Below are 17,300 nucleotides of genomic sequence, written 5' to 3'. Positions count from 1 at the left end.
CGGAGGATGTTATGCTACATGTTGGACAGTTGAGTTTGAGGTGCCTGCAAAAGACGAATTAGAGCTGTCTGGAAGGTGGTTAGAAACCGAATCTTCATTTCAAGAGAGAAGTAAGAGATACAAATTTGCTAGCCAGTCACACGTGCGCCAATGAATGGACCTGAAAAAGAATATATAGAGAGAAAGTAAGGGTTTAACAATGGGACCTTGGGGGAAATCTATATTTACGGGATAGAAAGAGGAAGACATGCCAGAAAGGGAAATCTGATATGTGTCAAGAAAATAGAAAGGAACTCAGAGGACTGGAGAGCCACAGGGCCAAGGGAGGAGAGAATTTTGAGAATCAGGGGGTTGTTGGTGGTGACAAATGTATTAGAGAAGCCAAGAAGGCTAAGAACTGCAGTGAGGCTATTGCATTTGTTTTGGGGGAGTTAAATGATAATCTTCAAGACAGCTATTTCAGTAGGGTGCTAAAAACTGAAAATAGTACAGCGGGTTGAGGAATCAGTGGGAAGTTAGGGAGGGAAAGCAAACCTCTCTCAACAAGAATGGTGTGAGGGAAAGAGGGATTGGCCTGGTAGCTTAAGAGATTAGCACAGCTAAAAAAGGCCCTTTTTTCTCAGATGACTTATGGGAATGTTGTGGGTACAGGAGAAGTTGATTTTTTTTTTTCCAGAAAGAGGTGGAAGATGCCAGAGAGAGATAGGAGATATTCAATCGATGGGCCAAAATCCAAGAAAGGCAAAGAATCAAGGCCAATTAGAAAACACAAGGGAGGAATATTTGAGTATCCTGGGAAATTCTGAGGTTTATAAGAATGGAAATAGGGAAAACACACTTTGGAAGCCTTCCATCTTCTTAACCAAGTCAGAAGTGAGGTTTTGAGGACAAGTGAGATGAGCTTAGGAATGAAGTAAAGAGAAACACAAAGCTTAGTATTGAGATAAGAAGTGACAGACACAAGATACGGCTATGTAGGAAAATGTTTGTCTATATGGATATTAAAGATGCAATGTGTGTGTGCTTAAATGATTAATATGTATTTATTGTAAAATCCCATCACCCAGAAATAAACATTGTTAGGTGATATTACAGTGGAAGAATTTAGGAAAGTTGATGTCTAACTGGATAACTGGATAACAGGGCATAAGTGGGAGAGAATTAGCTGCCTGTGTCATTGGAAAGGTATGTGTGGCTTGCCAGAACTGCAGCAGTCCCAGGGACACCAGGTTTGGGCATTAGATTTGCCGTGGAAAATTCAAGAGATGGATTCTCATAACTTTACATAAGCGGAGACCTTGATGTGAATTCATGATCGGCGTGGGACCGTAGGTAACAGAGCGAAGATGGGGAGGAAAGAAAAGAATAAGGCAAGTGCTGTGACCAGAGGCTCAGGGGGCAAAGATTTCCAGCTGTGTTTAGTGGGACAACGAAGTCAAGGAGAAAGAGAACAAGGAATACATCAGTTCCAGGATTAGCTCCCTGGGAACCTATCCATTGATTTTCTTTAAATTATGGCCTTGCTTTCACAATTAGTTTTAAAATGGATTATCCCACAATACCACAAATTATTGCTCAGATTTTCCTCTGAAGGGTTCGTAACAAGACAGAGAGAAATTATTTCTTTTCCAGCCTTAAGGAGTAGAGTCTACGCAGGACTCAAAAATTTTCGAAAGGAAACCGAATTTGCTTTGAAAGCCTTTATAAAATGCACCTTTACTTTCATTGTTTTGGTTTGCCACGTTGGATTTACTTCATTGTTTTTCACAGGACAGTTTCTGCAGCCTTCTAGGACAAGATGATTTTCCTTCCCAGACATGCTTCCTGCCAATATATATAGAAGCAATATTTTTGAGTGTAATATTCCCTGGAACTGTCTTGGCATTTTTGCTGAGAGACAGATTAAACTGGAGGGAGGCTGACCAACAGCAGCCCCAGAGAACAATATTCTTGAATGGATTGTATCTAAGTCTTGGGTTTTTTAAATTTTGAAGCTCTGTATTTTTAATGGAGGCTCTTAATGCAGGCATATAGATGAGAATTCTTTAGATGCAAATAAAATATATATTAATCACAGGTGTTACGTGTGATTAGCAATATACCACAAAGAAGGGAAGTGATATTTTAGTATTTTGTTCCACATATTAATGCTGCTAAAATTAAATTCTCTATCAGTTCTATCCAAAATTATTCTTACAACCACTTAGAGAGAGCTTTCTTTCTCTGAAATATTTTTCCTGCCTCTCACTCATGCATAACAGAAAATTATTCTGCATCTCATCCAAGCTCAAAAAAATCCCAGTTTTAAGTGCATGCTTAAATGGTGCCAAGAGAAAACTCAAAATAGAAGCCTCAGGACAGAGAGAGATCATTTCGTTCAGTAAGTTGAAATGTAGTATTAGAGGTTAAAGTAAGCCCAATTGGTTATCCAGGTTAGTATTCAAAATTTCAAGTTGAAACTTTCAAGGGATGCGTAAGAAGGAAGGAGCAAACAATGCCGGCAGGAGGTTTTCTGGATCGTGTCTTCTGAAGACCTCCACATATGGATCCTAAGCGTGTGGGCAGGCAGCGTTGCTAGGTGGGGTTGACTCAAATTTATTTTTTTAAATTTGTGACTGTTGTTGGCTGCGTTTATCATCAAACAGAAAATAATTACGGAGCTACTACGATGTGCATGGCATGGTGTGTAAGTGTAGCTAAAGCTAAGATGATGAGGTCCAAGCTTCCATTCCAGGAGACACCAGGAGTGGAATTTGTGGTTGTTGGACGGAGCATGCAGGAGGCAGGCTCAGCGAACACCAGGCTGAAGAGATCCTGCCAGAACTGTCTCATGCAGGTGCAGCCTGTTGTGTGCAGCCTTTCTCACAGCAGAGTAACCCTGGTATAAGCCAGCTCCCTTCACTTTAACAGAACAGTTATCAGAGTGATGCTTCTTGGCACACAGTGGCTCCTTGGCAGCCTTCTCTGTCCCACCACCCATCTGCCTTTAAAGACAGAGTTAATGATGGCAAATCTGTACGTCGGTATCTCTCAGACATGCTTCAAATCGACGGAGACCTAAACCAAGCTACCTATCTCTGCTAGGATGGAAAAAAAAAAAATCACAGAGTGCTTATCACTCTCCAGAAGTCACTTCCATATTTATCGGGAAATAATTTTAGGCAGGCAATATTAAGGAATTTCAAAGCTAAGGCTAAACCTTCACTTCTGTTTTGCTAGAATGACAAACTACAGTAAATATTCTCTAAGCCCTGAGAACCCATTGGCTGTAGATTAACAGTATGTAGCTATGAGTTAAAGAGACAGTTTGATGGTGAATAACTTTATTCTCACACTGTTGAAACTCACCCCTTTAGAGGATACTTTTCCTATTCTCTTTCTCATTTCATCACTACCAGTGAAAATGGGTTTCTGCACCAGGATTCAGAAAAGAAAACCCTCTTGGATCATAGAGCTAAAAGTAATTCATTCTAAGCTTTTATACAAAGCATTTTGCAATTTAGTAGAAGAGTGAAAAAGGTTTTTTCCAGCTCTACAGTCTGCAGCTCTACAGCAGGCACGTCCTAAGTCTGTTTTTTCAGTTTTCTTTTCCATGGTGTAATTGCCTCCTGGCTATCCTGTTTGGATGTCTCCAAGTTACCTGAAGTTCAACTCTGGAACTGAACTCTTCATATCTCCCCTCCAAACATGCTCTTCCTTCTGTAGGAAATATCTTAGGTAATGGTTCATGCTCCTTGGCAAACTTCTACTCATCCTTCATGGCCTTAGCCTAAATATCACGTCCTCTCTTGTGACTTTCCAGCTCTCCCAAGTCAAGTTAGTTGTTTTTGTTCCTATTATCTCATGCAATTTTGTTCATACTTTCACTTAGTTGTTTTTGTTCCTATTTTCTCATGCAATTGTTTTCATACTTTCACTGTTTTTTTAAAATACTTTTCTGATATTTTTTTGTTGTTATAAATTTATTTTTGGCTGCGTTAGAGCTTCGTTGCTGCATGCGGGCTTCCTCTAGTTGCGGTGAGCAGAGGCTACTCTTCGTTGTGGTGCGCAGACTTCTCATTGTGGTTGGTGGCTGCTCTTGTTGCGGAGCACAGGCTCTAGGTGGGCGGGCGTCAGTAGTTGTGGCACGTGGACTCAGTAGTTGTGGCTCGCAGGCCCTAGAGCGCAGGCTCAGTAGTTGTGGTGCACGGGCTTAGTTGCTCCACGGCATGTGGGATCTTCCCGGAGCAAGGCTCGAACCCATGTCCCCTGCATTGGCAGGCAGATTCTTAACCACTGCGCCACCAGGGAAGTCCCTACTTTCACTGTTTCATTTACATACTGTGTCATGATTGTGAGCTCCTCAAAAGCAGGGACGCTTCCATGTTCTTTGTAAGCTTGCTGCTATAGCGAGGCATGGTGTAGTTTGCACGATGAAAATGTTTGTTGAATTAATTTATATACATCTGCTACTCTCTGTGTCCTTGGTCTTCATGCATACATTTATCAAGGGCAAGGCATATTCTTTTACCATATTCCGAATGTAACTTACAAGCTGTTTGATCTCGATTGTCTCTTAACCACTTTTATAAATGAGTTTCCTCATTTATAAAACATAGAAAAGATGTGACTCCTTCTTTAAATGATAACAAAAATAATAACAACAGTATATACATATTTCTTTCAAGTTTTTTCTTCCTCTTGACAAGCTCTTTTTAGAGGTCTGGCTCAAAAGGATAGTTGAAGACAATAAAAGGTGTTATTTTTGGTTTTTGTTTTTATTGTGAACAAAAAAGATTTTAGGGGCAGCACAGGAACTTAAAAAGGGCTTTCATGTGGAAGAAGGACAACCACGTGGCTGCAGGAGCCAGAACTAGGACTGATGAGTGCGGGTTATTAAGAAGCATTTAAACATCAGATCGAGTCCGCTGTATGTGGTCTGGGTCTTACGTCCCAGACGTAAGGATTTCAAGGATCAGTAAAATACCTATGCTACTCCCCAAACTTGGACACTCATATCAAGTTTTCAACATTGTATTTTGCCAAATGAAAAACAAACCAAGCAACATCAAAAAAGCAAAACCATTTTCTACTATGAGCATCATTTCATAAAAGAGAGATAATTTTACCAAAAAAAAAAAAAAAAACACAGGAAGGACATAATAAAGAGTAAGTCTTTTGGGGTAAGGAAAAGAGAAAGCTTAACAATGATACACCCACACACACACACAAACACACACACACTAAATTTTTCTTCTCATTTTGTTTAGATCTTGCAAATATCAATACTGATTTAATGGGCCTGTAGGTCAGTGTTTGAGCTTGTGTGCTAAGCCCTGTTTAAGCCTGATATTCAACTATAAGGGGTCAAGATACACAGATACATAGAGATTTACATATATACCTATATATTTAATTTGGAGTCGTGTAGGTCTAAGAAGGTATTTTTCCTCAAATATTAAGAATTATGAAACCTGATGTATAGTCATGTTGCTTTGACTTACTTTCTGCAGTCAGAACATTATATTTTTGAACAAGATCCTTGATTTTCACATATCCTCCTGCGTCCTGTTTTTCCTTGAATCTGTAAAATGAATCAGTGTTTGTTGGTCTGGAATTCTGGGCGTTACATGTAATGCTGGATTCTTAGTGTGCTTCAAGTTGTATCTTTAAGAAAACCTTACTGAACAGGGCTAGGGCACTGTAGGCCAGGAGACCTTTTTTTTTTTCTCTCTCTCTTGCTGCTGTGGTTTCCTGTGTAATACTGGGTTGCTCCTGCTCTGAATCAGGGTCCAGGATGAACCCAGCATGAGTGTGCTCTCCTGAGGGTGGGAGAGGTGGCTGTAGGGTTGTTTGGCCTGATTCAGCAGCTGAAGGGAGAGCCTGTCTCTTAGGGGAAGGGCAAAACCACTGCTTGGATGAAAGGATAGAACATTAGGCCAAAGGGGAGACTGATCTCTGTGCAGGTTAAGACTTATACAATAAATTATAAGAAAGTTTGGATTCCCAAGTTTATGAGACTTGGTGGTGAATTTGACAGATTACAGGAGCCATGGAAGGCTGACACTCAGAGCCCAAGTCTTATCAAGGAGTAGTATCATTAGGTATGGAGTTGGTACTGCCACTTTTTTTTTCTTGCATTGTCACATTTGTTCAGTCAATTTCTCCCCAACAGAAGGCACTTTAACAGAGGTGCTTCTAGAAGCAGCATTTTGTTTTTCCTAGGCAACTAGGTTATACTCAGGAAGTTACATTTAACATCTTGTGGTCATAAATATGAAGCACTGCCTGTCTTCTACCCAAGGCTACTGTAAAGCTGTAACATAAATAAAGGTTTTGGATTAAAATTCTCAATAACTTTTATGCATTATTAAAATGACCTACCTTATGAAGATAAGGGATTTGTCTTAAGGAATGCTAAATGACATACCTGAGTTATAACAACAATTAAGGGTAGTCATAAATTGAGAAATATATGTGTATGTACTTGTATGTCTCAAATATCTTTGAAAAATTAAGAATGTAGATTCATTTCTGGAATCAAAGAGTAAGATACAGTGAGAGAATTATTTCCCTTTCCCTCCCCCAATAATATTTAAATTGAATGTACAAAGTTGGTGTATCTTTCTCTCATCCTATCTATTGATTTGAGAAGAACTTTCACAAACTCTTTCCAGAAATTAGACTAAGGACCACAATAAAATCCCCCCAAGCTCGTCTAAGCCTGAAGGATTGCAATTTATTGCAATCTTGATGTATATCTCCTAGTAGCACAACCATGGAACTAAAGTTTAATGCTGTGCAAGGATCACCCAGAAACCCCCAGGGTTCAGTCTGTCACCCTAGAGAGATGACTTCAAGAGAGGCTTTCTGGAAGAGTCTGAATCTTAACCTCTTAGCTACACTCCAGATAGCTCCTGTGGTCTTCAGAAGTCTTAGGTTCCATTTGGGTGAAAATGGCATAATACTTGTCTTCCTCAGACATGAACTTCAAAGGGAGAGAAGTGGTTTTAGGTCTAGTGTCTCATTCCTTAAAAGAGAATATTGTCCTTATTGAGGTTATCCCTACCGATGTGAAATTGAGATTTTTAAGGGAATTATCTGGGTACTTCAGGTAATTAATCAGATCAAGAATTTCCTTTGATCTGAAATTCTCAGGTTAGTGAGATAAGTGTTGGTAAGTGTGTGAGTATTGTTTGCCCTTCTCTGTGGCAGGCCGGAGTGGTTTTTGTAGTAACTGTTTGACTAACTGCTCCATTCTCCACCTCCATGTGCAAAGAACCTACGCCCCTTGGCTTACCTTAACAGTCTCTGTTTCTCTTCCAAAATATTATAAATTGTTTGAACTCTCTTAGAATATTTTCCCAAGGTACTTCCTTTGGATATGGCAGAAAGTAGCCCATCAACCCCATGTTGAAGATGCAGAAATCGACCCAGATGGAGACTCTGTTGTTGTCCGTGGAGGCTCCGCCAGACCCCGGTCTTGTGACTCACAGTCAGGTGCTGTCCCTCCCACACTGCATTGTGGAGCGTGTTCCTTGTTGCCTAAAATTACACAGAAGCCGCTCAAAGCTAGCAGGACCAGTTCTCCTTGTAAAGTCATCCCGTCTTACTGATGGAGGTCTAAGAAGCCCAAGATAAAAATTAACTTCAAAGCCAACCACTGAAAGATCTCAAGTGGGCAGGAAGGGAGGTCTGAACACTTAGAAATATTCATCTCTACCGACAATTTATCTGTTCCTAATTTTTTCTAAAGCACCCTTTCTTTTTCTGCTATCTCAGAGTCAGGATTATTTGGAGAGCACGGCAGCAGTATTCCCCCACTCTCCAACCGGATTCCTAAACTGGCTGAACTATATTAATCAGGGGCTGCCCTGGACACTATGTAAAGTAATAGATTAAGCTACCGGCCTGGTGTGAGAAGAATATCTGTTGGCTTTTCTCTGCAGTGCAGCTAGAAGGAGGCCATGGCCTGGCAGATAATCCCTATTTATTAGGGCAAGAATCAATGTACCCAATCAGGCAATGCCCTAATTGGATTTTCTCTACAGCAGAGCAAAGAGTTGCCCAGAGGAATCACAGTTTGACAGTTTCCTCCTTCAAATGTGAAGGCCTGGCTGCAGGGACAACCTGTTGCCACCTTGATCCCTGGAGAACACATGGCATGAGCTCTTCTATGCTCGATGCCCACACTGTCATGGATTTAGAGTGTGAACCATATCTGCAGGTGTCCTCAATTTTCACTTTCATTATGTTTGTATGTCATTCTGAGGTCAGACACAAAATGGAATGTGGGGTTGATAAATCAACTAGATAAATAAGGAGGAATTGGTAGTATAATTTTGCCAGATTAGTCGTGGCATTTATAATGCTGAATTAACTGAATTATGTCAAAGCTGCACAGACTTCACCTCAGACCATGTAAATGTGTATTGGTCATTAGAGTTGAAGGTGAAAAATTTAGTAAAAATTTATTCGGCACATACCAAATACAAAGCACTAAGCTGAATTCTGTACAGCTGTTGTATTTCTGAACTTTTCCACGTCGTGTACATTTTTGAGGTTCTAGCAGACATTTACTAAAGAGCAATGATTTGGCTTTGCCTTTATTGAGTTGATGATTCTCTTTTAATTTGGATGTTATTTATGCTGTGTTGTGTTATAAATCATTTTAGAAAATGATACATAGTGATGGTAGCTGTGTTTTCACTTGCATTTGCTTCTTTCTGCAAGCGACGTCTCTCATTTAAATAAATAAGAGCTAGGGTAAATATTTCCTGTCTTTCAAAAAGAATTACAATTTATCAATTAAAAGAAAGGATGGGGAGATTTAAGCATGGCTTAATCTTGCTATGGCTTATGGGTACAATTTAGGAAGACTCCCAGAGCCCACAGATTTAGACAGCAATTGGTGATTCCAGACTTCAGCCCATTTTCACCTGTGTTGTCTCTTGAGCATTTACCACCACTCCTTCTGGTGATATAATCTCTAGATTGATGGGAATTGGAGAGGTCCAGCAAGGATTGCTTTGTCATGGAGATTCAGTAAAACCTAATTAATTCCCTTAATCGTGGGTGCTAGGGTAGGTGGGAGAAAATGTATGACTGACTCCTTTCCCTCCTCTGAAACAGTAAATATTCTTCCCTGAGAGAAACCTCGTGCATTCAAAGTATTTTCTGTGGGTGCTTTGAACACGACTGCAGTTAGTAGAAATTTTTCCTTAATAACAGTAAATATTTTTCCCCTCAGAGGAAGGCAAAAGGGTCCACATCTGAACTGAATAAAAATCCCAGCCTCTAACCTTCTGACATCCTTCGGCGGTTTAACTGTAACCATGTATCTCTTGCTTTGGTCTAAACAGCTCTGTTGAAAGGCTGAGACCCAACCTTTTGTAATGAGATAGAACTGGAATCTAGCTTTTCAGTTGGGGATAAGATCACTTCCAAAGGCCTTGGTGACAGGTCTCAGTGCTGGGGATCAACATGTCCTCATGAGGGCAGGATCTCTGAGTGATGGACCAGACGCCCAGGAGACTTTATCTATGTACAGATATCAGGGAGTCAACTCGGGACACTCCGCATTCCGGAATGAGGGGCAGTTGGGGGAGGGGCACAAACACCTGGTAAACTGTTGAAACGGAAAGAAATTTCTAATTTTTCCCACAACACAAGGAAACAGAGTGGTATTAGAGTACAATGTCAATTGAGAAAATAAAATACAGTAATGGTAGTCATTACTATATGGAAAACTAAAACTATTACTGTTACCATAAGGGAAGACTAACCAATCACTAACCAACTAAGCAGATAGAAATTTACCAAGGAATTCATTAAATCAATGAGGAAACACATAAGCTGCCTTTTTGCATTGTATTGGTGATTTCTTTTTTGAAGTAAAATTAGCTGCTCTTTCCTTATTGTGATATTTCCTTGAATCAATTTGCGACTCTCATACCAGGATGCTTTTAACTCCCTTCTTCTGACCATATTCAAGGTAGAATCACATTCCAGAAAGCTGAGTGGTTCTCCAGGATTGAATAAGGCACCAGGCTTTCCATTCTATCTACACCGTTGACTGCATCATCCCAACAATGTTCCGAGATGGTTAGTAATATTCGTATCCCCATCTCATAGGTAAGATTCTACTGCTTATCATGCTTCCTGGCCTGCCATTGCCTGCCTTCCCCAATCCTGCTAATTTAGCACCACATCCTCTCTGAGGAGTCCCTGAGGCAGCCTACAAACGTGTAAGGTGCCCAACTGCACCACTGGGGTGCGATGTCTTAGGGTGAGGCAACAACGGCGCCTGTGTGCCCACTGGTCAAGGGCTTTCCCCTCCCCTCCCCCACCGTGTCTGCCCAGTCTGTGCAATAGCACTTGTGTCCTGGTCTCCTCTGCTTGGACTGCAGCCTTGCCATCAACCCCAGTGCCCTTGATTGGACCCCTGACACCATGCCTTGCCCTGACCAATCTACACCATCACCCCTCCCATTGGCCTCTCCCCTGACTGGGACTCCTAACGGCAAGCTACAATACTCTAGCAATTCTTTGAATCCCTCCCATTTTGCTTGTAACTAGACTCCTGGATTCCAGACTGTATGCATCACCTTCCCTGACTGCCTTTGCTCCCCGTGCTGGGCTGACACTTGAGAGTCTCCTCCCGCATTTCGGATCTCAGCACAACTTTTGAATTTTCTTCCTTCTTTGGTATCAGTATTCTCCCTCCCAGGAGCGGGTCTCAGTTTTGTGGTGCCCATAGCTTATTCAATTTGGGGAGCTTTCCTAATATACTACAAAATTATCAATACTAACGGGTAAAAATGTAAATACTCGTTTAGAATGAGAAAATAAATCACAGCATGGCTCCTTGGAAATTTATGTTTCTTTCTTCAGAGATCTCTTTAGGCAGTTTATCAGAAAAGCTAACATGAAATGCTTCCTGTTGTAGCCTGGCTTCCTTTTACCACTTAGAACACTCAAAGCATATTCCTGGTGCTCAGAGAGGCCAGCGAGAGTGAGGGGCCTAATAGCTCTAGCCTCACTGGATTCACAAGTCACTCTGACCCCTTCATTGTGGCTCTGGGTGAGAACTCCTTGCTCTGAACTTCAGTCCTATAGAAACTTAACTGAGAGAAAGAGAGAGAGAGAGACAGACAGACAAAGAGAATGAGGAGAGAGAGAGAGAAGGAGACAGAAACTGTATTTGTATATGTGAAAGAGAGAGACTGTGTGTGTGTGTGTGTGTGTGTGTGTGTGTGTGTAGGTGTATAAGAGAGAGATTAATTCAGATTATTCCCTCCAGCCTGCCAGTCCTCTCTCCTCTAGTGTGGACCCCCTTTCTTTCCTGACATTTTTTTTTTTAAATTTATTTTTGGTTGCATTGGGTCTTTGTTGCTGCGTGCAGGCTTTCTCTAGCTGTGGCGAGCGGGGGCTACTCTTCATTGTGGTGCACAGGCTTCTCATTGCGGTGGCTTCTCTTGTTGCGGAGCACGGGCTCTAGGCACGTGGGCTTCAGTAGTTGTGGCACACGGGCTTAGTTGCTCCGCGGCATGTGGGATCTTCCCGGACCAGGGCTCGAACCCATGTCCCCTACAATGGCAGGTGGATTCTTAACCACTGCGCCATCAGGGAAGTCCCTTGACATTTTATGTGCTGTTATTTACTGACAAACTGAGCTGCAGGAGAACTGAATACAGTTATAGTACTTCCTATTATGTCTTGGGGCGTAGTCAGGCATGAGTTGATTAACCACCTTGGGATGGGGCACACGTGGGGAGGTAAAGACCTAGAACACACACAGGCAGGCCTAGGAGGTCTGAGAGGGCGTGCAGGCTGCTAGGCAGAGCGTGGTATCTAGAGGGCGAGGAGACAAGCAATGATGTCATCTGGTGAAGCCGGGAGCATCAGGGAGGTCACCACTGGAATAACATTGATCTTGATGGAACAATGGAGCCAGCACTGTGGCTTTCTCCTCCTTAAACAAGGGTTACAACAGATGCAAAGGGCCCAGCAGCCAGCAGCTGGCGTGCATGGTCTCTAGTGACAGAGCGCCACCTGGAGTTTAGTGGAAGAATTTCAATCCCTAGGGAAGCTCCCCCTATCAGAGTGTGGGAGTTCAGAAACAAATTTAAGGGTTATTGGGCAAGGAATCAGGAAACGGATCCATAGGTTGGTTGAACTGCTAGAAACAGGATCAAAGTGGAAGACTAGATCTTGGAAAGACTCAGAAGCAACACATGGAGGCCAGATGTGTTTGTGTTTTGGGGACAGAGGCATCTACCACTTACTTTCTCTATAACCTTGAACAAATTATTTAATTTCTTTGGGTGTCCCTGGTCTCTCTTTTCATTCTGTATAAAATAATAAAGGTGTAACAGGGTGACTCTGACCAAATGAGGTAACATCTAGGTGCATAATATTGACTATATTTTTTTTCTCTAGTGCATAATACAGAGGCTGGTGCACAGTAGGGGTTTTATAAATGTTTGTTAAACTGACACATCACCTACCAGGTGACTGACGTACAGATATATTTATATTGATAGATAGGCAAATTGATCTATACAGATACATAAATCTGTGCATATGTGTATAATTATATAAACTTACCTATATATTTATCCAACAACCATCTCTTAGTTTTTGAAACTGACTATAAGGCCAGGGCCAGAGTAGTGTAAGTCGTGACAAGCCTCAGTCAGAGAATGTGAGGCTAGGAGTTTTAACTTCTTCCTGGAGGAGCCAGGGCCGCAGGTGTGGGTGAAGAGGCCCTCGCCAGGAAGAGAGGAAAGATTCAGAGATGAGAACTGGACAGACTTTGACTTGTTTGTCCTAAAACACCCTCTCTAGAGTTAAACAGAGTTAAAACCAAAGTTCAGAGTGATTTTCCTAAAGCATGTATTACTATTTGTTTTCATGCTTCTGACTTTTAAAAAATGAGGCTCAGCTCCTGTCTTCCTGGGAAAAGACTCCAGTTAAGTTTTCAGTGAACTTCACCATTTTCCTATTTGCCTCAAAGGCAAGGGAGAATGATGCATTCTCATTGATTCTCTATTTGGTTTCCAAACTGTGATGTACTTCAATAAATTTTTTGGTGTTACTTTGATCCAGTGAAGCCTAGAGCAGCCCTGCACTTCTTGGGGTTTAAGTTTAGCCTTGAGTGACAGACTGCTTGGTCAAGAACAGAGACCATGGGGCTTCCCTGGTGGCGCAATGGTTGAGAGTCCGCCTGCCGATGCAGGGGACACGGGTTCGTACCCTGGTCCGGGAGGATCCCACATGCCGCGGAGCAGCTGGGCCTGTGATCCATGGCCACTGAGCCTGCGCGTCCGGAGCCTGTGCTCTGCAATGGGAGAGGCCACGGCAGTGAGAGGCCTGCGTACCGCAAAAAAAAAAAAAAAAGCTAGACAGGGAGGTTAACTGGATATAGAAGGTCCTGGTAGGTTTTTGAACACACTGTCTTGCAAAATAGTACCACATAAATTAAGGATTTCCTTTTAGGAACTATGAAATTCCTTTTAGACTATACTGTCGTGTTTTATCCTTTCCAGACTCTGTGGCGTAAGAATTTTTCCACTCATTTTAAAGATGATGATGTTGTGGCCCAGAGAGATAAAAATTAGTTTGTGATCACCTTGCAAATTCACCTCACCTATTAAGATTAAATCAGCATGTGTTAGGGTAACACAGGGAGGAGGACAGGAGACAGCCTGTACTTCCCAGAGAAAAAGTGTTCAGCAAACATGAATTCCCCTTGGTTCTGTCTTAGTTTTAAAGACTGGGCTTCTGCCCTATTCTCGTGACCAAGCCGCAGCTTCGCCCACCTCCATGGACCTCTTTGGTCCTTCCATGCCTGTGTCCCGGTGTGGATAACCTCCTCAGATTCTGATAACTTTCAAGACTGAGCATCTATCTCTGAACCTGGCCTTAGCTATGACTATGCCTCCTTCCAGACTTTTGAAGGGAGCTGCTGGCCTCTGCCTGCCTGCCGTCTACTTGGATCACTAGGGATCACCATGCCCTAGCCTCTTGCTTGGGCATCCCATCTGATAGCCCCTTGGTGTGACTTCCTGCCTGGAAACTCATCCAAGTACCTGCATCCAAGTGGCAGGTGGGCCAGGTTCCTGGGCCCTGAGCTCTATCAGCCTGATCCATCCGTCTCTTTCCAAGTTGCTTTTCCAACAGTGGAGCTTGTTGAAAGTAGAGATGCTTGGGCTTCATTCTAGACCAACTGAATTAGAAGGCCCCATGGCGTGGCCTGGGCATCTATATTTTAAAATATCACCCGAGGAGGATCTTGATCCAGCTGTTTAGCCGTCTGCCTTCCAGGGAACACTGATGTAGGTACTTAGACTACATGACCTTTAAGGCCTCTTGCAACCCAGTGAGCCTATGACTGGCTCAGAGTTAGGTCAGGTTCATGAATTAAATTCAGGTCAGCACACTTCATCTCCTAGGAGTTTCTAAAACTACTTCTTCAACAGAAAAATTATTTAATCTCCCCTTCATATCTCCTCTGGATGAACCCATCTTAGCGACCACTACATGGGTATTAGAAGTCCTGCAGGATAGCTTGGACATTTCTCTGCTTCTGCAGCTAGCATTCTAACTTGTTCTTATTCTAAGGTTCCTAGGAGGCAGGACTCTTGCCATGTTTAAAGCCTGACCTTGCTTACAGGCTCCTGGACCTACATTTGCTCTTTGCTGTCACTGCCTCCACCTACTTTCAAGTTTCTTCTTAGAAACGATCATCAGTCCACATTCAAAGCCATCTCTATCAAAGCCAGTTCTTTGAACTCTTCTAAAGCATAATCTGGGAACATCAGAGATTTAATGTCCTTTAAAATACTGTGAAAAAAAGATAGTTCTGCCTAGATTGAATCCTCCAGATTCATTAGTCACCAGGCTAGGTCTTACTGATGCACTAAAACATTTGTTGATGTACTAAAACTTTTTAAAACTTGATTTTATAAACCGAGAACCTTGGAAACTTTTAAACATCTTCCCGTGAAGTCGTTTAAAAATTTTATATATTTGTACATCATTTTACTTCACCTTTACATATGCCACGGGGTGCAGTGTATTAACGCTAGTGATTTCATTCCTTTAGAGCATCTGTATTTGTGCACTGCAGAGAGTTCTTGTGGTAATAAAGAGTAGTTTTATTAGAGAGCAATTTATCCCTTGACTATTTTCATGCTACCCAAAACAAGACAGGTTTTGTAAGTTTTGGTTTCATAGACATGCCAGTTCCTAACATTTTCGGTATCATAGAAATCAATGTCTCTGAAAGCATAATGATAATAAGAATATCTTAGATTCCCAGTATAACCAAGAATATCCTGGCATGAATTCTGAGGTCATCAATTTGTGAAGAACATGAAGTGCTGAGATGAAATTAGAGATAATCACTCAAACGATAGGTGGACAAGAGGACTGGGAGAGAGACACAGTTTGTCATCATATCCCTGACAAGGGATATTTTGGTTAGCTTGCCACATCAACACCTTGTTTATCATAGTAAATATTTTCCCCACCTAATTATTCTCAGGCTGCTCTATCCCTGCCTCCTAGCTATCGAGCCCAGCCAGATCTGGAAGAGATTGAAGAAATGACTAAGTTGGCTTCAGTTCTGGGCATGCTGGATGTTAGCCACAATAGAAGCCTCATTGAACGCACGTTTAGGACATGGTAACACATTGGGACACACGAGGGGATTTGGCCAAGAGCTCATTATCTGGCCAACAGCTCATTCTCTTCCCAGTGAATCTCCAAACCAGCAAAAATGTGGCTGGCGTGACTCTAAAGTAACATGCAGTATTTTCATGAGTTTGTAGTTCTTTTAAATAAAACAATGAGAAAAGAGGTCATTTCCCTTTGTTTCAAGATGGAAAGATCCGGGGTTGAGGGTGGTCAGGATATAGTTTTGAAGTAGCTTTACTAAAGTGGACTTCCATTTAATTCACCAAGGAAGCTGAGTAGATGCAGGAAGAGTAACAGAGGGTGGGAGATACTTAGCAGTTGGGAGGACCAGGGACATGCTTTCCCTGGGCACTTCAGAAGGATAGTTCATATTTTCACTAGAGAATATTCAGCCTAAGTTCCAAAAACATTTACATGTTCAATCTGCTTTTTAATTTGTCAAAGAAATTCTGCAAGTTAAGTCCTTAATTATTGGACCTCAAAAGTGGTTAATCTTCTAACTATAGACCATAAAAGTATATTAATTAAAGTGGAATTGATTTTAAAATATTAAAATACATTTGAAAACACTCATAATAATTCTGAGACAACAAAAGTAAGATAGAACAAAATGTCCAAAAAGGTGTATAATACCTCTTGCTTCATGCTAAAAAAAGTGAATTTAAAATTAGACATTACCGGGCTTCCCTGGTGGCGCAGTGGTTGAGAGTTCGCCTGCCGATGCAGGGGACACAGGTTCGTGCCCCGGTCCGGGAAGATCCCACGTGCCGCGGAGCGGCTGGGCCCGTGAGCCATGGCCGCTGAGCCTGCGCGTCCGGAGACTCTGCTCCGCAACGGGAGAGGCCACAACAGTGAGAGGCCCGCGTACTGCAAAAAAAAAATAAAAAATTAGACATTACCTAGACTTCCAGTTTAATATAAGTCATGCGAGAGATACCTTATCGGTCTTCTCCTAACATTCCATGAAAATCCCTTTGAAAATGTACAAGTGTTTTTTTCGGTTTTTAATTGCAGCCGTTCTGATAATCAGTACACAGGACAATCGTATGCTGGACTCTGGGAGGATTTCCACAGACTGCCACATCAGTGGTGCTGGACTGAGAAGCACAGTTGTGGACTCTATTTATTCCACCCTCTGTCTTGGCAAAGTGCACATCATCTGGCAGAAGAGAGGAAGAAGCTCTCTGTTACAGTCATAGCCTCCCTAGCTCAGGGCTTCTAACCAGAAAGTCAGGCAACCACATTCCTTTCTGCATGAGGACAATATTTTTTAGGCAGCCAGATCAGGGCTTACCTCCTCTTTCTTTTCTCTTCAGTCTTGATTAGAGACTATAGGTCTTAGTAGAAACTGGGCCAGATGTGTGATGCAGTGTGGGGAATGTTCAGACATAATTGGTTGTGGTAGTGCATGGAATTGGGATTGTCAGTGTGACAGAGTGAGGCAGAGACCAGAGCCTGGAAGCGTGAGTGAGTGACGGTGTTGGAATGTGGGGTGTGTGTGTGTGTGTGTGTGTGTGTGTGTGCGCGCGTGCCCGTGCGTGCGCGGGGGGCTTCAAGGCTTGTCTTTGGAAAGAGGTAATTGCAGACTGTGCCCAAGTCTTTTACATAGTCAAAAGATT

The 17,300-nt window shown here is 42.2% G+C and overlaps 1 protein-coding gene across 1 annotated transcript in view; it reads right to left on the bottom strand.

Moving 5' to 3' along the window:
- STXBP6 (syntaxin binding protein 6) overlaps positions 1 to 16,378 on the bottom strand; it is a 319,768-nt gene extending 303,390 nt beyond the window's left edge. Inside the window, exon 1 of the mRNA XM_079912942.1 lies at positions 16,360 to 16,378. The gene's annotated coding sequence lies outside the window, so the exon portion shown is untranslated. The remainder of the gene's footprint in view (positions 1 to 16,359) is intronic.
- Between the last annotated feature and the right edge of the window lie 922 nt (positions 16,379 to 17,300).

Source organism: Stenella coeruleoalba (assembly GCF_951394435.1).
Source record: "Stenella coeruleoalba genome assembly, chromosome: 2".
NCBI classification, from domain to species: Eukaryota; Metazoa; Chordata; class Mammalia; order Artiodactyla; family Delphinidae; genus Stenella; species Stenella coeruleoalba.
This window is presented reverse-complemented; position numbering and strand designations above follow the sequence as displayed.